This window comes from Carassius auratus, unplaced genomic scaffold, assembly GCF_003368295.1.
Source record: "Carassius auratus strain Wakin unplaced genomic scaffold, ASM336829v1 scaf_tig00215236, whole genome shotgun sequence".
NCBI classification, from domain to species: domain Eukaryota; kingdom Metazoa; phylum Chordata; class Actinopteri; order Cypriniformes; family Cyprinidae; genus Carassius; species Carassius auratus.
In genome coordinates, this window is record NW_020528000.1 from 250,803 (window position 1) to 273,584 (window position 22,782).

The 22,782-nt window shown below is 38.4% G+C and overlaps 1 protein-coding gene across 5 annotated transcripts in view; it reads right to left on the reverse strand.

Moving 5' to 3' along the window:
• Positions 1 to 22,552, reverse strand: part of LOC113094071 (histone deacetylase 7-like) — a 74,609-nt gene extending 52,057 nt beyond the window's left edge. The window contains exons 1-2 of one of the 5 annotated variants that reach the window (XM_026259721.1): positions 22,250 to 22,552; positions 3,602 to 3,680 (exon numbers count right to left, since the gene is read on the reverse strand). The gene's annotated coding sequence lies outside the window, so the exon portion shown is untranslated. Of the gene's footprint in view, positions 1 to 3,601; positions 3,681 to 4,457; positions 4,732 to 22,249 lie in introns of those variants that run through there. The other 4 variants (XM_026259722.1, XM_026259720.1, XM_026259724.1 and 1 more) reach the window with 4 other exon arrangements.
• Positions 22,553 to 22,782: the final 230 nt, after the last annotated feature.

Genomic DNA, 22,782 nt, shown 5'->3' on the forward strand with positions numbered 1-22,782 from the left:
CAGCAGTTCGACAAACATAAAAAAAAAAAACAAGTATGACACTGGTTTAGTGGTAATCAATAATTTATGGTGACAGTTAACTACTAACCAAAAAGTGTCCTCCAATATAATGAGTGCAATTTAAGTCACATGATCCACAGCTAGTTTACACATAAACTAGTTAACTAGTCAGCACAAACTCTAACCAGGAAACTGAATCTTCTGCCATCTGCCACAATACAGAACAAGAGCAACTTAAATCACAGGGTCCACAACTAGTCAACACAGGCTCCAAACATCTAACAGTGGTTAACTAGTCTGTGCAACTATTTAATAACCAAAAATCAGACAATTCTTCCAGTTGCTTTCGTATAGAACAAACATAACTTGAGACAGGTGAATTATAGCAAGTCAATACAGGTCGAAGACATCTAACTTGTGCTAGAACTAACCATTAGTTAACTATAGTTAACATAACTCCAACTACCCAGGAAACTGAATCTTCTACCAACTGCTACAATACAGAACAAGCACCACTTAAATCACAGGGTCCACAACTAGTCAATACAGGCTCAAAAAAACAAATAGCCACTAAACTAGTTGATTAGTTTACTAAGAGGTGCAACAGTTTACCAAGCAAACAACTGATATGTCTTCCAGCTGCTGTGAAACCTAATGTAGATTGATGCAGTCATATTACACAATACCTTTGGATATGAAAACTAGAAGCTAAAATTCAATAAACTTAACTAAACCGTAAGTGCAAATCAGTTGGATGACAACTAACCAAGAATTAGAATATTCCACCTATTGTCACATATTTCCCCATGATCCTCAACTAGTTGAATCAGGCCCAAAACATCTAATTAGTGGTAGAACTAACCAACTAGTTAACTACAGCAACCCCTAATAACCAGGAAATTGGCATTTCTTCCAGCAGCCGTGTAACCTAACAGAGTCTGTTTAGTCATATTAAACAACATTTTTGGCATGGGACATGTTCCTAAAACCTCTGGCCCCTAAAAACCAGCAGTTACAATAAACTTAAATAACCATTACATATGACACTGGTTTATAGCTTTACACATCATATGCTAGGTTGTCTGATTATTAGATGACAGCCAGAACATTTCTAAGGCATTAAGATGCAGTTAAAGCTTCAGGGAGAGTTGTATGTACATGTCAAAACCACCGATGTTTTTAGAGGAATTCACTCTGAGGTAGTTTACACAAGCTGTGGTTTAGTTACTAAATGCAATATGATTAGGCCTGCTAGTTCCATCACATTGCCCAATATGATCTGTATTATAAACTATGACGAAACTGTATCGGGTCTCATCCACTACACAAATTGTGAGAAGGACAAAAGGCCGGCACTTCTACAACAGAGCGTTCAGCGGGCTTCACGAGCGGTCCGTGGGGCCCGGTTACAGCCGAACAAAAGAGCGGGAGCGGTGTCAGATCCCTCTCACAGGCTCGGCTGAAACGTTATCCCCGCGCCACTGGCCATGACCTCATCGTGTTGCTTTTCCCGCAAACGCTCGGCCCGCTGTGGCACACGCAACCCGAGCCGGGCGCAAGCTACATGACTCTGCTGCTTCAAGCAATATCTAACGCCAAGCAATGTCAAACACAAATACGTTTATGTTTGTTTACACTACCATCCGCTGAGTAATAGACTTGAAATAGTGAGTGAAACTGTGTCAGTAGCTTACGACAAAACAACATGATGGTAAATCTGTTCTGTGGATGTAATCAAAATGTTGAATTATTTATTTAGTCTGTTAGGTTAAATGTCTCAATCATTTGCATAGTTAATTAAACATTACATCTCATGTTCTTTTGAGATTGACTTTACTGTCTTTATGGGCTCCAATCGACCCCACTGATGTATGGGCTAAATTATAAGGGTAAAAGCAATTAAAGTTTTGATCTCATCAGAAAGATTATGAAAAGACATAAATATCTGACTATAATCTTACGATCAAGTAAGAACCGCCTATGAAAAGTACATTTTTAAATGCTTTTTAAATTAGTCTCTTGTTCATTGAGGCTGCATTTATTTGATCAAAATACAGTAAAACCGTAAAAAAAGTGTGAAACAGAATTGCAAGTTCAACTTTTTTTCTATTTTAATATATTCTAAAAAGTCATTTATTCCTGTGATGTAAATCGCATGGTCTTTCGGAAAACCTTCTAATATGCACCATTTTTGAAGAAGTTCAAAAGTGAAAGACTTATCTGTAATAGGAATATTTGTACTGCCACTAATTGAATCTTTGCTGAATAAAAGTATCATTTTCTTTTAGAAAAAGCATCAACATATTGTCAACATCAGTCTATTTATCATTAAGTAATAAGTAAATATGACCCATACAGTCTTTGCCTTGCATGTCGTCAATGAACTTAAGTCAGTACACTAATGTGGAACAATGAATAGTCAAGCAAGTCACCTAATCTCCATGTCCTGGAGAGTTCGGGCTCTCTAGACGCCTCAGAAGGGTCTGTTACAACTGATGCAATCAGGAGTAATGAAGCACAAACAACACCCATTCTTCACTGCCAATCAAAATCCAACACATCTGAAATATGAGATCTGCTGTATGTTTTGATTCTGTGCATCCTACATTCAGCTGAGCTCTTCTCCCAGTGATAACAGAGTTGATTAGAAACTCCTATTCAGGCTTTTCTCAGAGGACGTACGGACTGCTGTAGAAGCACAGAGACTACAAATATCACTCTACTCAACATTAAAAGCACAAAACAAGAAAATAAGTACCGTTCAAATGTTTGCCATCGGTAAGTAAGCTCAGCGAGAAAGAAATAAATGAAGTTAAATCGATCAAGACTTCTACATTGTTATAAAGACATTTCTATTTTAAATAAATGTTATTCTTTTGAACTTTCTATCCATCAAAGAATACTGAAAAACAAGTAGTCACTGAAATTAACACAACACAACAAAACTGTTTTCAGTATTGATAATGGTAATCAGAATTGTTTCTCGAGGAGTAAATCAGCATATGAAAATTATTTCTGAAGGATCATGTGACATGGGACTGGAGTAATGATGTACTGCAATAAATTCAAAGCAATAAATTACATTAAAAAACAACTGATATTTCAAATCGTAAAAAAAAAATTTTCACATCAACACAAGAAACTTCTTTCAAAAACATTAAAAACAATCATTTCAAACTATTGTGTACACTGGCTCCAAAAAAGTACCGCTGAAAACCGAGAGACAGAATCGTTATGCACACTTTGTGGTTGTCAAATATGAAACACCCCTCTAGTTAATGTAATTCTCTACACCTGCGGTTACTCTGCCAGAACACCTGCGCGAGCTGACGTCATACAGCCAGCAAAATCACCTTGTTTTGTTAGAACTAAAAAAAACAAAATGTTCTTCTGAGAAAGCCTGCAGCATTTCCTTGCAGGTGCCACTTGCTTTGACATTTAGTTATTTAGTCACTACATTCAGCCATTTTTAAGTGTTCCTTAATATTTTTCAGGACCCTTACGAGGCTGCATGACCTATATAAAGTCCTGACTGTTCGTGAAGTTAAAAGCCTGTGATCCAGGAGTCATCTTCTCTCATATGAAGCTCCTCTGAACATACCTGGAGCTCCCCAGCAGTGAGTGTCTCTCGGACCCGGTCCCGGTCCCGGCTCGCGATCAGTCCGCTGCGCGACTTCAGTCTGCGGAACCACAACAAGTGCAGATGTTTGAGGAGAAAGCGCTGGTTTCCTGCCTCTCACACACTCACACACATTTACGGCACAGTTTCTGTTTTAAAAAAAAGTTTAGTTATGCTTTGCAAACGCACAATAGTTGACTTCCACACAACGGCACTTGTGTAGAAAACAAATGGCACAGCACTAGTATCAGTCACCGCTCTCACCAGAAACCGAATGAGAATAATTAATTCGAAAATAATAAAATGAAAGATTCTCAAAACTCCTTAAATGAAAGATTAGCGCAGTAAACTGTGCTGTTAACTTGACTGAACTTACCTAGACAGTTTTGGCCATCACTAAACGCCTATAAATGCGTTATAGTGAGGCAAGTCACACTGTTTTAAGTCAAACTGCACACAAACTGAAAGCTTTTGAGTTCCAGTCAGTATTGAGAACTACAAAGCTTCTCGTGAGCTATTTGAGACAGACGACTTTTTCTGTTGTTTTGTTTCTTGGTCTGTTTGGGTTTCATTTCCACTTTGTTTCTGAACGTATTTTTTAGATGCATCAGTTTCACCGAGACAGTGCACGTCATTATTAAATCTAAAGTCAGAGAGGTTTACATAAATATGTAAATACAGCAATCCTTCAAAACAGACGGATGCATCGCTATCAAAATAAGCGACAGTAAAATCATGCGGAGCTTACAGAATGCACACTGAAAAAGCCATGCAAACTGACTTCCTTATAAAGACTGAAGCAACAGGACACAGTTATAGTGTGAAAGACAGCCTGTACCTTACGTGATGAAAGATAAAAGCATGCAACAGCTCGTTGTGTTAAACTCCTTCTTCTTTTTGTAGGAGACTTTACGTCTTGTTTTTAAGGTCCAAATGCTTCTTCTGTTAAAGCTTGTGTGACATCCATTAGAAAAGAAAGCCCAGCAGCGATGTTCGGCAGTGGTGCGAGAGGGAGAAAGTGAGTTATTACAAGTCTCTCGCTAAGCCCCGCCCCCGAGGCGGACGAAAATAGAAATGTGGGCGGGGTTCTCCAAAAATAGCGTGCGACGTCTCACGCCTGCATTGTCGCATTGTTTCCTTCTCTGTTCTTTCATTGGCCGAGGCTGCAGTCACATCCACACTGCACTCTAGTGTACTTTAAAGTTAAACCACGCCGTGCTCCAGACAGTAGCAGGTGCTGGAGTCCAGAGAAGTGAACAACAGCAGATATTCAAATAAAAGATTCATAATAACAAAGCACTCGAGCAGCTCGAGCAGTAACTTAGAATGATTTCGGGAGGATCATTTGACAATGAAGACTGGAGTAGCCTAATGATGCTGAACATTCAGCTTTACCATCACGAGAACACATTGATTTAACTAGAAAACAGTTACTTTAAATTGTAAGAACATTGCTGTTGTTTGCAATGTTTTGAACATTAAAAAGCAGTAGTGTAAAAATATTCTAAACTGTTTATCCATTGCTTTTTAAAACAAAATGTTATTTTTTTTTTTCTTTGTATTAAATATGTCGCTTGAAAAATTTGTTTGCCTTGTATAATATAAGATTGTAGTTTACTTGGTTTGATATGTAGATGTGTAGTGCAATTTCTGCATGCAATTTGCAAATACATGACTGAATGTTCTAATAACATTTTTAGCACGTTCACTAAAATTGTTTGACATTATGTCTCTGTTCATTTTCAAGTCACTGAGAATTTTATCTAATCTTTCAGTAGCAGTAGCAAGGAAACCTTGAGATCTCCACCAAAGATAGCATTTGGCAAAGCAATCATGCATGATGCAAGATCATTTAAATGTATATTATGTGCATATGTGCATAATATAATATGCACATAAACTTTCAGTGCATGCCTTTTTTTCTTTTCTTTAAGTCTTTCTCAGTAAAACAGAACTGGTCAGCATTCACGCGCCGCACACGCGCTTTGAAACCACTACATGACCCGTTTCTCAGAAACCAGGACACACAGTGTCGGTCTCCAGTGGGTTTCTGATTTCCTCTGTGAGGCCCGATCGCTCACTTCTCGTCACCAGCTTACACTGGCTGTGTCTCAAAACCTACCTACGTGCAGCTAGACTGCTGTTCTGGCCATCATACACCCATCCAGCATTTTTATGAGCATGCTGCTATGAAAATAACAAAACAATTTATACTTTGTTTTGAACATTAAGATTGTTATAAAGAAGCTAACACAGCACTTTTCCATTCCTTCGCGTTACGTGTAGCCAAACATGACAGTGCAGCAGGTTCCAGCACATAAAATCATAATGCTATTTAAATACTTAAATCATTTCCAGAGCAGAGAAAACAAACAAAGACCCTCAAACACACACGCTCACACACACACACACACATCGCGCACACACGCAAGCGCACACACAAACACACACTACATAGACGCAGAGCATCTAGTAAGATCCAGGTTTTATTTTTTTATTTTTTTACATAAAATAAATCAGACGTTTATTCATCAAAAACTTATGATGAAATTTCTAGGTCACTATTTATGACCATACGATATTCATTTGTGCAGAAAGGACAAGACTGTCAAACACACACACACACACACCGCATACATATAATGAAACTTAAGCAGTGTTGTGCTGCACTAAAATACTCCTCTAACTGGGGGATCCCAACAGTCTTACCAGAAACCCTCATTTATGTGTGTGTGTGTGTGTGTGTGTGTGTGTGTGTGTTATAATCACACAGTCCTTCAGTCTGAATCATATCCGGCAGAAGCTGAAAATAACAAGACCATGATCTGACAGTGAAGCACCACAGCAGGGGAACAGGCGACACACACACACACACACACACACACACACACACACACACACACACACACACACACACACGTCAAATCAAACTCTCATACACTTTGACTTTCAACACGTTTAGCCTTTTAGCATCTATTGTATTATATTGAATGCAGAGACTACATAAATGCATAAATGTTGTTTTTTTTTTTTTTTTACATCAAAACTTCTAGGTCACTAATCAATTGTAAATAAATATGTGACCATATGATATTCCTTTGTGCTGAAAGGACAAGTTTCTCAAATCATGGATGTTGGATAACACGAATCATTTGTTTCTGCATAAATCTGAGTTCATTTCAGCTCGAGTGCTACAGCAGAAAGAAGGACATCTCATACTATATAGTGACATTCATGTTTCATTTTTATATCCAACATTTCACTCATGCGATGATAACATCAGTTGTTATAAATAATTGCATTAGAAATAGAAAACAATGCAAAATGTCTTTTAAACCTTTAAGTCTTTGACTTTCATATATCTACAGAACTTCTACATATCAGACATTACTGACATGCAAATATCTTGAATATTGTTGCATGCAGTAGTGCTTTAAAGTTTCTGAAGTGCATTATAAAAAACACTGAGTGTATATGTTTTGTTCATTAATCACAGGAAGAGGTTGTGGGTTTGATTCCCAGGGAACACGTTAGGTAAAAATTGATAGCCTGAATGCACTGTAAGTTGCTATGGACAAAAGCGTCTGCTAAATGCATAAATATTATTTAATTTAATTTAATTTAATTTAATTTAATTTAATTTAATTTAATTTAATTTAATTTAATTTAATTTAAAATTGAAATGTTAGTTATATAAAAAGTACTCTGAGTAACATGTTTTTTTTTTTTTATAAAAAGTTCAAAAGAACAGCATTTGTTTGAAATAGAAAGTTTCACCAAAAATGTTTTTACTGTCACTTTTGATCAATTTAATGCATCCTTGTTGAATAAAAGTATTTTTATCAGTATTATTATTGTACTGACATACAGCATGCATATATGCGCTGCAAACACTGCTATTTTCTCTTCAACCACTGGTTTAACAGGGTTTCAAAGACAGGCTGTTAACCTTTATTCATTTTCTCCATCCAGCCGGCGAGCACAAACTGAAGCTAGGTTAGGTTTCATGCTAAAGAGAGTCTCTCCAACAGCCATATGTCAGTCCAAATTCACACAGGATGCAGCACTCGTGGTTCACATTCTGTGGGGCTAAAACAGTGTAGTAGAAACAAAGAACAGACTGAGGCGATTTGATTTAGAGCAGTTTTAGAGTCTAACACAGATTCATTTCAACACTTTCCATCCAGCACTGATCAGTGAGGTGATCAGTCATCTCTTCTGTGATTAGTCTCAGTGGTGTTTGTCAAGCCAAGCATCACTATTACTAATGCTCAGGTATCACTGGACTAACAATTTGGAGATAAAACAGCCCAAATCCCTGCAGAAAAACACTGAAGGAGTGAACAGCACTTCAGAACACCTTCATGACTGCATAGCAACAACTAAACACATCCTAGCATTGGGAGAGTCACGATAGGATGTTTTTAAATCAAGAATATTTCATATAGTAAGATGAATGTCTCTCTCTCTCTCTCTCTCTCTCTCTCTCTCTCACACACACTCACACACACATTGGGAAACTGATGGCTGGGAATGCCAGATTTGATTACATCTCTCTGTGCCTGCACTACCTTCCTCTACAGTAACACACACACACACACACAGATGCAGTGAAAGCATGGCTGTGTTTCTCTGCTAATGTGGCAGGTTTGATTGGGATGGCTGCTGTTATTATAGCAGCCATTGATAAACTTTAATCGGATTCTCAGACAGGAACAGAGAGTCATGCACAGACAGACCACTTCACCGTTCTGTCTGTAATATTAATGACCAATCCGAACAGGATAAGAAATCCCAGTAAAACTTCCAGAAGTGGGTGGTGTAACCTCATTAATGCACTGGCCACTTCCCTGTTGTTATGTGTGTACTGCGTTGCTTATATGTTTATAATAATACTTGCTCATAATATCAGTTAGGTCTGGTCAAACGATTTATTAATTAAATCAATAACATTCTGATTGGATTCGTACTTTCAGTACAGGTTAAAATCACTGAGAAGCTCCGGTAATAATTACTTTACCCCATCTCTCCGTGTGAAACAAATCCCTTGGCAGTCAACCAGTATATATTAATTCTGAGTTTATATCTCGCGATTTTCACTTGAAAGAGAAAAGTCAGAAATCTGACAAATAAACTACACTAATAAATGCTGTAGAATTAGTATTCATCGATATTCATGGTAGCTAATGTAGTCAATTAATGTCAAGAAAAGAAACCAGTGTTACTGAGATTGTGGTGTTTTTCTTTTTATATGAGAGAAGAAGAAGATTTCGAATTAAACACTTTTAATACTGAACTCAATGTACGACTTCAAGTAAATTGAGTTATTATTTGATTTGGTATAATTATCATTATTGTTGTTGTTAACGATTTTTTATAATATATAATACATTTATAAATCCTTGTTCTTTTCTTTTTGTTTAGTTCATTATATTTTAATATGTATTATTATGTTATTATGTTTTAAAAGTTCCAGGAAGGAGCAGTAAATTGAATGGGGTGAGAGAAGGAGATGTTGGCTGCCACTGTTAGCATGAAGCGTCTGTCCCTTAAGAACCCTGCGGGAATCTGAAGAATGAGAGAGAGAGAGAGAGAGAGAGAGAGAGAGAGGAAGAGAGAGAGAGAGAGAGAGCGAGAGAGAGAGAGAGTCCTGGGAGAGGGATAGAGAGGGAGTCCTGAGAGAGGGAGAGAGAGAGAGAGAGAGAGAGAGAGAGAGAGGGCAACGGGGCCAGAGAGCTACAAGTGGGAGAGGCACGAAAAACACAGAGAAAAAAACAGATGGAACTAAAGGAAAAGTGCAAGCAAAAGAGAAAAGAGAGGGTGTGGAGAGAAAAGAGTGTCGAGAAGAAGGATTGTGTGTGTGTGTGTGTGTGTGTGTGATGGGAATGGGGATTATTAGGGAGGAGTATTTGAGGGTGGGGTGCGGAGCGGTGTTACACTTCAGGTAACGTGACTCAAACATGACTAAAGCAAGGCGACGCAAACACAAACTACAGCACTACTGTGTCTGACAGTTTACTTTGGCTTCAGGCTGAGACTGGCCTCCAGTCGCTAATTAAAGATCCCATGTCAGGAGTTTACAAATGTACAAAAGCCTCGTGGGAGGTGCAGAATTCCAGGAATCTTGGAAGGGATTCAAGATCTTGGAATTTTGGGATTTGGAACCGATTTCACTTCAGTTATTTCTGCTTTGTTGGTTTTTTTCACGTGAAAATGTGAAACCTGACGCTTGTTTTTCTTCTTCTTATTTTTTTTCCCTTGCAAGCCCTGAAAAAGAAAAAGAAAAGAAAAAAAAGCCTGCATGGGAGACGTGGTAAAGGTTAAGCACAGTGCTGGGGAATCTTTTCATTCATAATGACTGCAGCGGTGACTCACATGAACGCCACGTGACGCGGTTTTACCGCTGTCGTGTGCATTTTACACAAATGAAAATCTTTGTGGTTCTGTCAATAGATTTATACCTAACCCAGAGTCTTTTTTCGAACAGAAAATGCACACTACAGTAACATGAAACTCCTGCCATCATTTACTCACTCTAATGTCATTTCAAACCCGTGTGACTGTCTTTCTCCTTTTACACACAAAAGGAGGCATATCTTCACACCGCTCTTTTCCATACACTGACACTTAGAGATCACAGCGGAAGCGTGAATAAGATTTTCAGCGAACAAAAAAAAACAACAAGAAAGAAAGAACGAATAATAATAATAATAGAAACTGCATCATTACAGTAAGCTGTCGATTTTGGTGAACTGTCTCTTTAAAAGCTTCATACTGGTTTGATTTGGCTCAGTTTATTTAGTGGTAACACGCCTGCTAATATAAAGGAGGGTTTTGATTGCACTCCCTTTCACACCCTGTTTTCTATTATGTGATTGATTTTTTTTCTCTCTCTCATAAATAGCCAAGTCACAAATCCTGTTTGTTTTCTAAATTGTCAATTGGGCAGTGAATCGTCATATTATACTGATTTCTGAAGATCATGTGACACTGAAGACTGCAGTAATGATGCTGAAAATACAGCTTTGAGCACAGGAATAAATGACATTTTAATAGTGTCTTTAAACAGGAAGCAGTTATTTTATATTGTAATAATATTATTACAATGTTTTACTGTATTCATGATCAAATAAATGCAGCCTACCCGTCTCTTTCTCTATATATCCCACAGTGTGTAATCACTTTTAGTGATTTAGTACAACAATGAACATTGTTGCTAGGTTAATCATTATCATTAAAGTGCTAACACTGTATGAAGGTCAGAGGTCATGCTGTGGCTGCTTTTATTCTAATGATCCTCAAACAAGCTGTTATCACATTATGAGCCTTTAACTCACATACTGACGCTAATGAGTGCAGTTGCTCAACACAGTGTACACTTAACCACACACATGCACTCATCTTCAGTGACGCACAGGTCACTGCACTGGGTTTCTGCTACTGGAAACGCTGGCCAACAATCTCTTGCTCTCTTTTTTAATAATCAATAAAGAGCAATGCATGTAGAGAAAAAAAAGAGGTGTGAGGAGAGACATATGTGAAGTGTTTCCACGCTCTCTTTCCAGTGTTTTGGGGTGTGTGGGTAAGTGTGGGCAGCTCAAAGCGTATCGCTGCGGTGCTCAGAGTTCAGTTAGTGCTGCAGCTGCTGCTGGAAACTGTCTCACTTCTGAAGTTCACCTTCATCAGAGACCACCAGCACATCAACACATCAGTCTGTGCTGCATTACAGCACGGAGAAACATAGACCGCGTCAACCGAGGGGCTTTTCAAGAAAAATACTCAAACACTCAAACAGTCCATACATACATACATACATACATGCATTATATAAAAAGTCAAAAAAAATTTAACAGTAAGATTTTTTATGTTTTTTTAAAGAATCCCTAACCTAATTCTCTTCTGCTCACCGAAGCCTGGATTTATTTGATGCAAAATACGGCAAAAGCAGTAATATTTTGAAATATTTTTACAGTGTAAAATAACTTTTCTATTTGAATAAATATTGTTTACATGTAATTTATCTCTGTGATGCGCAGCTGTATTTTCAGCATCATTATTCCAGTCTTCAGTGTCACATGATCTTCAGAAATCATTCTAATCTGATTATTTGCTGCTCTAAAAAAAGTAAAAAAAAAAAAATTGTGGTTGAAAAAATAAAAACATTTTGACTGGTAGTGTATATATTTATGTGTGTGATTACCACTTACAAAAAAAATAAAATAAATAAAAATGTAAGTCTATGATGCAAGGTACTTCATCTGAATAAATGTTAAATCCATTCCAACATTAAACTTGAGATATCAATAATATTTGCTATTAATTAGATAATTTGTAATTAACTTCTGTTGAATCCAGGACATTCATTGCAATAAGATTAACTGAATAACAGGACTAATAATGGTGTGGAAAATTGTGATGTTTTTATCAGTTGTGTGGACTCTCATTCTGACGGCACCCATTCACTGCAGAGCATCCACTGCTGAGCAAGTGATGTAACGCTACATTTCTATAAATCTTGTCCTGTGAAGAAACACTCATCTACATCTGGATGACCTGAGGCATGAATAAATATTCAGCAAATGTTCATTTTCCTTTAAATGTCAGACGGGGTTTCTCGGGAAGTAAGAAGTATTGTGCTTTTCTTTCTTAAATTCCCAAAAACCATCTCTAGACAGATTTACAGGACGCTTCAAGACAGATATAAATATGGGAACCTCTAGGTTAGAATGAGGAACTCCACAAAAAGACTAAATTCAGGGAAACAACCGTCTTGTTTTGAAAGTGTGGTAAATGGATTAACAGCAAAAAAAAAAAAAAGAGGCCATAAATCATTAGAATAAGAAAACACAGTGAAAGAAGACGCAGATAGAAGTCACTTTTTTGCACTAATAAAACCGGTCAAATAGAAGCAAGTATGATGGAAAAAGTTGCCACCATAAATGCATTCATATGGCTTTATGAGATGCAGACTTTCCCGAGTGGAAACTGTAGTGAGATTTCAGTTTGCGGAGCGATATGGATGGCGAAAGAGCTCGAGACGACGCGGGGTAATTCCCAGCAAGCTCTGGGGTGGACGTGCTGTACCTCCTCTGACAACATTTGACATCATTCCACAACAGGCCCACCTTTTTCAACAACAACAATCCTGAAGAGGTGGGTGGAAGAGGTGGAAAGAAAGACTAAAAATAACCCCGGGCTGTGTCTCTACTCGTCCTCTCTCGCGAACGCTCATCAGCTCCTTTCAGTGGTTAGACTGAAGTCGTCCTTACCGTGTTTCAGTTCTGAGATCTGTCACACACAGGAAAATCACCTAGAAGCTGCCGTATTGAAAGACTGAGCTTGACATCGTTGGTCAAGCCAAACAACAGATCGGTGAAAGCTCACGCTTACATTACAGCTATTAACTTCACATCTTCTGAAGCACTTTTATATCACTGAGAATATATCACTGAAATATTATTATTATTATTATTTACATTAAATTTGCAATATTTTCTGTTTTATTACTATTTATGTATTTATTATATTTCTTCATTTTATAAAGTTTTGGTTTTAGTTTATTTCATTGTATTTTATTTAACGAGAATGTAATGTAAAATGTTGCCTTTAATATTATATATATATATATATATATATATATATATATATATATATATATATATATATATATATATATATATATATATATATATATATATAATATATATATATATATAAATATATATATATATATATATATTTTTTTTTTTTCAGCCAATATTATTTATTTATTTATTTATTTATTTATTTATTTATTTGTAATAATTACCTCTGTAAAACATTTTTGGTTTGTAGAGATGGTTTTTAACTAGAGGATAACAGTATATACTTCAACTTGTAAAAACCTTTTGGGTTGTTGTAACTTGTTTTAATATATATATGCAACTTATTTTATTTCTATAATGTGACATTTATTCAAGTGAAAAAGAACTGAGGACATCTCGACGCATCCTAATAGCAATTTTTTCTAATTTTTAATACTGGCAAAGTTTTATAAATGTTGGATCTCCCACAGAAGTAGCCTTAGCAATTATTTGTCTATTGGTCAGGTGACGTCATACAAAAAGTATATATTTTTGTCTTTAGTATCATGTGTACTGATGAACTGTGCTCACGTGAAAAATGATCATGTATTCAGAAAGAAAATATTGACTGCAAGTTATCCCTTGACGTGTGTAGCGCTCCACAGTTTAACAACAGGCATATGAAACCTCTTCATGCTTCAGAAATGTTTATAAAAGTATGTCAGGCACATTCAGTCCAGTACTGAACGTTTGTCCAACTAGAAATGGTTTTCTGTGTCTTTGCACATGAGCATGCAGATGAAATCGAGACGTGGATGACCAGAGTGGAAGACATGGTCAAGAGAGTGACACAATGGAATCCTGGATGGCTTTACACCTCAGTTTCAGTAGTCGTGTCACGCAAGACAGCGGTGCGGTGATGATACACGAAGAGCCTCAAGAGCATGAGTAACGCATGCGAGTTCCTGTCATGCTCTGAGTCACGTCCAGGAAACAGTCAGCCCTCCAGCACAGGCGCAAAGTGCGGAAAAGAAAAAGAAAAAGTGGTTAAAGTGTGGACAGGTCAGAAAAAATGCCACCTGTAGACCAAAAGAGAAGAAAGAGACAGAGGCAGGAGATAGAGGTCCATTAATACCAAACCCAGATCATTCACTTCCTTTTTATTCCCTCATCCTAATGTTGAAATATTTAAAAATATATGTCAAATATTTATAATTATAATGTCATTTTTATTAACCCAAAAAAATGAATACACACACACACACACACACACACACACACACATTTCTTTTAGACTTTTCTCAATATTCTGAAAAGAAAATTACTTATAAAATAATTTCTGTTTTGAAAACTACTTTTTTAAAGTGGAAGATACTCAAAAAAGAATGTTTTTTTTTTTTTTACTTAAAATGTACAAATAAAAATATAATTGCAACTTTTTGCAGTCTGTTCTTAGAATATTTTATTTATTTATTTATTGCACTTGCAAGTTTATTTCTCAAAAACTAGAATTTGCTTCTCAGAACTAAATGTTTGTGTCAACCAATTTTGCAATTAGATTATTATTATTTATTTTTTTTCAGAATTGCAAGAAAAAACAGTAAGATAAAAAGGTTTTTTTTTTTTCTGTGGAGGAAACGGACATCCATACAAAACAGACCTGGGGTTATGCAAGATAAACTGACCCATGTCTGGTCTGAAAGATTAATGTTATAGTTGCAAGTCTATCCGTACAATAAAAACATTATTTGTTATGATTTCACAGCATTTTCATCATGAATCAGAGTGCTATAGTAATAATTTCCCTGGAAATAATTTATTAATAACTGGCCTTTCATGTGTGTTTTTCCAGGAAAGGTTTGGCCTGCCATCAGCAGGATTTTCCCTACTGTACCTAACATTTGTTTAGTGTCTGATAAGGCAGCGCAAAACATAATAATATCCTCTAATTTAGAGAAAAAGCTTGAGACGATGTTGACATTGAGGTGGTTACTGGGCAAACAAGTTTGCGCTTATGACAAATTTAACCTATGAGAAATGTAATTATGTCCAGTATACATCTCAGAGGAAATTGCCTAGTGTGAAGTGTAAACCTTGTTTCAGTTGTTCCTCCAAAACTGATAAGGAAAACATTGGTAATACTTTAGTTTCGGGATAAATTCTTACTGTTAACTTGCTGCTTATTAGCATATAAAGTATATTACTAGCATATTGTCTGTATATTAGTGCTTATAAAGCACATATTAATGTCTTATTCTGCAAAACCATATTGTAGATCCTTAATCTGACCCCATATCTAAACTAATATTAATAAGCAGCAATCTAATGTGTGACCAAAATATCAAGTGATATTTAATAATAGTTTTAACGTAGATTAATTACAGTGCTTTGAAATTATTTGGGCTGATTTGACTGTGGTTTTGTAATAATCTGATTAGAAACTATTCATATTCATAAAGTATATTCATATTGAGATTTTGGTATCTTGGACACTAGATGAGAAATGCATACAGTATAACACATACAGTGATATTTGGTGCACACAAAATTAAGAATAAACCAGTACTGCTGCATCACAAAAGGTCACCAGGTCACTGGATAAAATGACAATCATAATGCACAAAATTACTCAGCATTTACTTCCTGTGTAACTCAACATATGCTGAGAGGCGGAAACAATCACCTAATGCTCAACAGGAAATCGATCGGAGGAAAACCACCACGTTTGACAAGTATTTCACGTAAACTCGGTTTCTCATTTTGTGGTTTGAAAGCATAACAGAGGCTAGAGGCTTTTCCATGCTCTTATTTATAGACATTTCCTATTTTTTCAGTTCACTGAAGTCACCAGACGAGGGCATCAAACACATAACCAGATCTGAGAGGAACCTTCCCTATGACATTACAAACAAACCACACTGGACAATCCCAAAATTGTCAAGGACAAAAATAGTTTTCTCATATCCTGCCCAGTATGGAGCTACACTATCATGCCATGCAAAGAAAATATTTCTCTGCGTCTCCAGCAAATATGTCTAGGCAGCTTGTGTGAGTGATTACAGCTGATGGATTCCAAGTTCTCTGAAAGGTTAGAAAGTTTTTGTGCCACCTACTGATGCTTTTCCATTCCATTTTGTCAAAATTGTGAAATAAAATTTAATCTGAAATAACAGGAAAACAGTATCACTCCACTTCGTATCACTTCAAAGATTTGTTTATTACTTATAAAATTGTGCAGATGGGCTCTTTTAGGCTATTGATGGTGTGGACACGTGTCTGGAAATGGAGGGCTTTAAGCATCGAACTTTGTCTAAAAGGATGTGCAGTCAGGTCACCTCCTCACCCCTCTTGACCCTTGATCTTCATGTGAGCTGGATGTTGATGTTGATGGATCAGATATCCTGTCACCAATTTCCAGGGCTGACCGTATTAATTAGTGGTGCTGCTAAGGTAATCATCACTAAAACTATTGATTATAGAGTTTCTTTTACATTTTGAGAATTTTGTGTCATGAATGTTGACAAAATGGTTGAAAGTGTGTCATAAAGATAATATTTTAGAACAGGCCAGTAAGCAACTACCCAAATCACCCTAGTAACCACTTAACAACACCTTAGCATCCACCCAGAACACCTAGCAACATCCTATCACTCAGAATACCCAGCAACATCCTAACATTCACTCAGAACACACAGCAACATCCTAACACTCACTCAGAACGCCCAGCAACGTCCTACCATTCACTCAGAACGCCCAGCAACGTCCTAACATTCACTCAGAATACCCAGCAACATCCTAACACTCACTCAGAACGCCCAGCAACATCCTAACACTCACTCAGAACACCCAGCAACATCCTAATACTCACTCAGAACGCTCAGCAACATCCTAACACTCACTCAGAACGCCCAGCAACGTCCTAACATTCACTCAGAACGCCCAGCGACAACCTAACACTCACTCAGAACACCCAGCAACCTCCTAACATTCACTCAGAACGCCCAGCAACGTCCTAACATTCACTCAGAACGTCCAGCAATGTCCTAACATTCACTCAGAACGTCCAGCAATGTCCTAACATCCACCCAGAACAGCTAGCAACATCCTAACACTCACTCAGAATACCCAGCAACATCCTAACTTCCTCTCAGAACACCCAGCAACTCACTCAGAACACCCAGCAACATCCTAACACTCACTCAGAACACCCAGCAACATCCTAACATTCACTCAGAACACCCAGCAACATCCTAACACTCACTCAAAACATCCAGCAACATCCTAACTTCCTCTCAGAACACCCAGCAACTCACTCAGAACACCCAGCAACATCCTAACACTCACTCAGAACACCCAGCAACATCCTAACATTCACTCAGAACACCCAGCAACATCCTAACATTCACTCAGAACGCCCAGCAACATCCTAACATTCACTCAAAACACCCAGCAACATCCTAACATTCACTCAAAACATCCAGCAACATCCTAACATCCTTTCAGAACACCCAGCAACTCACTCAGAACGCCCAGCAACATCCTAACACTCACTCAGAACACCCAGCAACATCCTAACACTCACTCAGAACACCCAGCAACATCCTAACATTCACTCAGAACACCCAGCAACATCCTAACATTCACTCAGAACGCCCAGCAACATCCTAACATTCACTCAAAACACCCAGCAACATCCTAACATTCACTCAAAACATCCAGCAACATCCTAACATTCACTCAAAACACCCAGCAACATCCTAACATTCACTCAAAACATCCAGCAACATCCTAACATCCTTTCAGAACACCCAGCAACTCACTCAGAACGCCCAGCAACATCCTAACACTCACTCAGAACACCCAGCAACATCCTAACATCCACTCAGAACGCCCAGCAACATCCTAACATTCACTCAGAACGCCCAGCAACATCCTAACACTCACTCAGAACACCCAGCAACATCCTAACACTCACTCAGAACGCCCAGCAACATCCTAACATTCACTCAGAACGCCCAGCAACATCCTAACACTCACTCAGAACACCCAGCAACATCCTAACACTCACTCAGAACGCCCAGCAACATCCTAACACTCACTCAGAACGCCCAGCAACATCCTAACATTCACTCAGAACGCCCAGCAACATCCTAACATTCACTCAGAACGCCCAGCAACATCCTAACATTCACTCAGAACGCCCAGCAACATCCTAACATCCACTCAGAACGCCCAGCAACATCCTAACATTCACTCAGAACGCCCAGCAACATCCTAACATTCACTCAAAACATCCAGCCACATCCTAACATCCTCTCAGAACACCCAGCAACTCACTCAGAACGCCCAGCAACATCCTAACACTCACTCATAATGCCCAGCAACATCCTAACATCCACTCAGAACGCCCAGCAACATCCTAACATCCACTCATAATGCCCAGCAACATCCTAACATCCACTCAGAACGCCCAGCAACATCCTAACACTCACTCAGAACGCCCAGCAACATCCTAACACCCACTCAGAACGCCCAGCAACATCCTAACACCCACTCAGAACACCCAGCAACATCTTAACATCCACCCAGAGCACCCAGCATCCTAACATTCACCCAGAACATCCAGCAACATCCTAAGAACGCCCAGCAACATCCTAACACTCGCTCAGAATACCCAGCAACATCTTAACATCCACCCAGAGCACCTAGTGTCTACTTAACAAAACCTAAAACAAACAACCAGAACACCAGCATTTAGAACAGTCTAGCAACCAGGTTACAACTTACTAACTTCCACATGCAACTCCTAGCAACCATCCAGAACACTTAGCAACCGCTGAACAAAACCCTCACATCCACCCAGAACACCTAGCAACACCCTGACAACCACCCAGAACACCTAGCAAGCATCTAGAACAGTCAATTAACAAGTTAACAACACAGTAACATCCATGCAGAACACCTACAATTCATCCAAAAAAAGCACAGCAACCACTTAGCAATTCCATAGCAACTACTTAGTGATGCCTTAGCAACACTGAACACCTTAACCACCATTCGGCAACACATTAATACTCACCCAGAATGCATTAGCAGCATTTTGTTTAGCATTGTTTGCACATAAAGGTAGTCCTGCCACAGACTTAGGCCACTGGCCTCCAAGCTCTCTAATTGGCTAACGTGTCAGATTCTATACTGCTGTTTAAAGAGTGATTTCTCAAGATTTTTCATATTATATTTGACAGGAGAAATCTATTATTTGCATCCACTTTCAAGTTTTTTTTTTTTTAAGTAATGGGCTGTGAACGTCTAAGCTGATTTTATCTTTGCTACCTAAATAATGAGAGCGATATCAGTTTGCAGCATGTGGACGTCCAGATGGACTGGCAGATCAGTACAGTTGCCAACAGCTGGAAGATCCGAGGGCTGCCCTCAACACTACAGTGATATTCCCGGTGGATGAGAGGATGGATACAGGACAAGCCAGCAGCTGAACAGAGAGTAACTCTTCCTGCTCAGGACAGGAAAAGCTACCACTACTTAATCTTATCACTAATAACACAGGCGCTCCTGAGAGACAAAGGTACAGCAGAGAGCGGATAATGAGAGGAAGATGCTTTAAAAATGTGTGTAAATGAACACCCTTTGAAAACTGGGAATGTCAGGCCACTTGAGAGAGGCTTAATCTCTCTGAAAACACTGACCGTACAAAGAGCAAATTTGACTTGAACTTCATATTAGTTCAGAAGCTACCGGATGTCTTGCAATCATTTATAATTTTCAGGGTATGGTCTTCAGGGATTATGCAGCTTGGTTTCAGTTTTATACAAAGGTATTAATATGTAACATTCACAAGCACGGAACGTACATTTCTGTACGTTTTTATTGATGCTAAAACGTACAATTTACACGTATTTCAAAGTTTAAAACATACAAATTGCTACGTATTTTTTAGTAAAAAAAAAACATATACAATTTACTTATTATTTATCATTTACGCGCGTGCATCAATCAAACACACCCCACCAGAAACACAGCATTTTGCAATCTGTGATAAATGAAGGCGCGCAATGAGCGTTTGATTATCCTTATGTCGTTTGAAGTGGCAACAGTTGAAAAGTGTGCATCAGTCCGCGTGGGCTTTGCTGTTTACAGTCACTGGACTTGCTGCTCGGGATGAAGATCGCACAGTAAAGGCTTGGATTTGGGTCTGCTCCTCACAGTCGTATGGATTCGTAAGATTTGGATCACAGTGCACAAAAAATACTGGATTCATTTCGTAGTAATGTTGCGTTTTTGGTGAATTCTATTGTCAGCCACAGCATGTCGGAGAAATTTTGAATGCAGATTTTTTATTTTTTATTTTTTAAGGGTTTAAAGTGAAGTCTTGTTTAACATTATGTAGGCCTATTCTTGGAAATGAGCTAGCGGCAGAAATCACACAGAACCGAACAAACTTTTATCCTTTCATATTAAGTAAAGAAGTAAAAAAGTTAATAATGAAATTAATAACAAGGGCATTGATATGACAACTAAAACAACAATAACAATAAAATTAATGCAGCGATTTCATAAGGATTAATTTTTAGGTGTCGCCAATACATTAGTTTTGTACGTTTAAATGCTGAAAATATGTCTTAGTGCCTGTAAAAAACTTAAGTAAATGTACATTTTATGGAACCACATTTTACATAGAATACATATGAATTATCATCAGATCACGTCGGATTATGACATGCTATCCCTTGACTACTTCAGCAGAAACTGGCAGCACACATAACCAGAGCTTCTCTCTTTAAAGTTCAAAACTAAAGACTTCAACAGATTACATGTTTACTTCCCAATTTCGATGTTAAAATGGGCATATCACATAGACAAAAGCAAGCAGCCATGAGGTTTTGGGGAAACAGGCGTCTACATCAGTCTGAGGGATGAATGCATCACAAGGCTGGCCACAAGGCCACTTCCTCATGGATCTGAGAAGAGGGCATTTCCTCTCAAATCTCCACCATTAGCTTTGCCATGTCCACAAAATGATCGAATCCTTGAGAAAACTCTCAATGAATGCATCTTTCAGTTTCAATAAAGAAACTTCTTGTTATGTATGTCCATGACGAGGCAAAACTACGGTAAATTATTACTCAGTTCTGGTCCCTTTACATCCTTATGACAGATCTTTACATCTAGAAAACCTAAGAACTAAGAACCCAAAAACCAACACACCCATCTGAAGAACCTATAATGAACATTACAGCCTATTCAAGAACACTTGATAATGGACCTTTGTTCAAGAACCTTTATTTTTAGAGCGTACAGAGATATTTAATCTTATTCCACCAACCAAGAACACACATGCACCATCCCTCACCATCTCTTTATCCTCCCTTTCCGCTGTTAAACCCAAAATATTACAAATTACATCCAAGCCATTTAAAACCTCCCGAGAGTTCCATCATCTCATCTAACAGTGTCTATCATCTCGAGACATCTCTCATTTTCCCTTTTCTAGGTCATGGGACTGTTGTTTGTCCCAGACTGACAAGGATGCAGATATGCAGACTGACTCATTACAACTCAGGCTGGGTCTGTTTCCAATTTCCGCACCCCTCCACCCACAAAAAGAAACGTTACCTCCAAAAACAACACAACAAGTGAAGAAAACATGCTGCTAAAAGTTCCCCTCCTTTTAAGACGCACACACGCACATCGAGGCAGCTAACGAAAGCCACTCTGCCTGAGACTCCTAAACTCTTATCAGCGCTTTCCTTCCCCTCTGCGCTAGAGCGTGGGAGCGCGAAGCCTGAGCGCGGAGGAGAAAACCTGCAGCCACAAACAACAGGAGGAAGCCAGTAATCTGAGTTGAGGCGCTCTGAATGATCCCAGGCAGCGGGGGTGGAAAGACAGCCTGAGAAAGCCTGACAGGAATGGCTTGGACAGCACCGAGATGTCACAAAACTCAGTGGAAACTAGACGAGACTTGAAGGAAAAGTTGAAGCGAGCTCTTGATGATGCTTCATGTCAAATCAAATGATAGCTGTTGAGAGGGATCTTATATTAAGACACTCACCAGCAAGTCAAGGGTACATGCAGCGTATCGGACTCTACAGCGTCTCTATGTCCATAATCTTGAGTCTCACGGTGTCCAGCAAGCGCAGTCAGTGTCCACAGCGAAAGACATGAAGGAGCGCACACAGGAGGGCAGGAATATCAAGGCTCTTAGTGAAAAGTTTATGTGTGCTCTGTTCATTCAGAGTCTACTTACACTAAGTCGGCAATGCTTCTTTGTGGGAACAACTTGTTTCAGGATTCCCCAAATGTCTGAAGCTGCAAGCAGAGGAAGAAAAGGAGAGGAAAGAGAGAGAGTGTGTGTGTGTGTGTTTGGTGCTGAAGGGAGGGCTGGGGGATTCGGGGAGGTGGGAGGGACGCGCTCTAAGGAGGCCGGGGCCATCTATGCCAGACAATAGCAGGAAAACCAACATCAGACGCTAAAAAACAACAGTCCACTTATTAGAAAGTGCTAATAACAACAACAAGGAATGAAATAACAACAGAAAGAATGTTGTTTTTGCACTTCTTTTGGAAGATTTAGACACTAAGAAA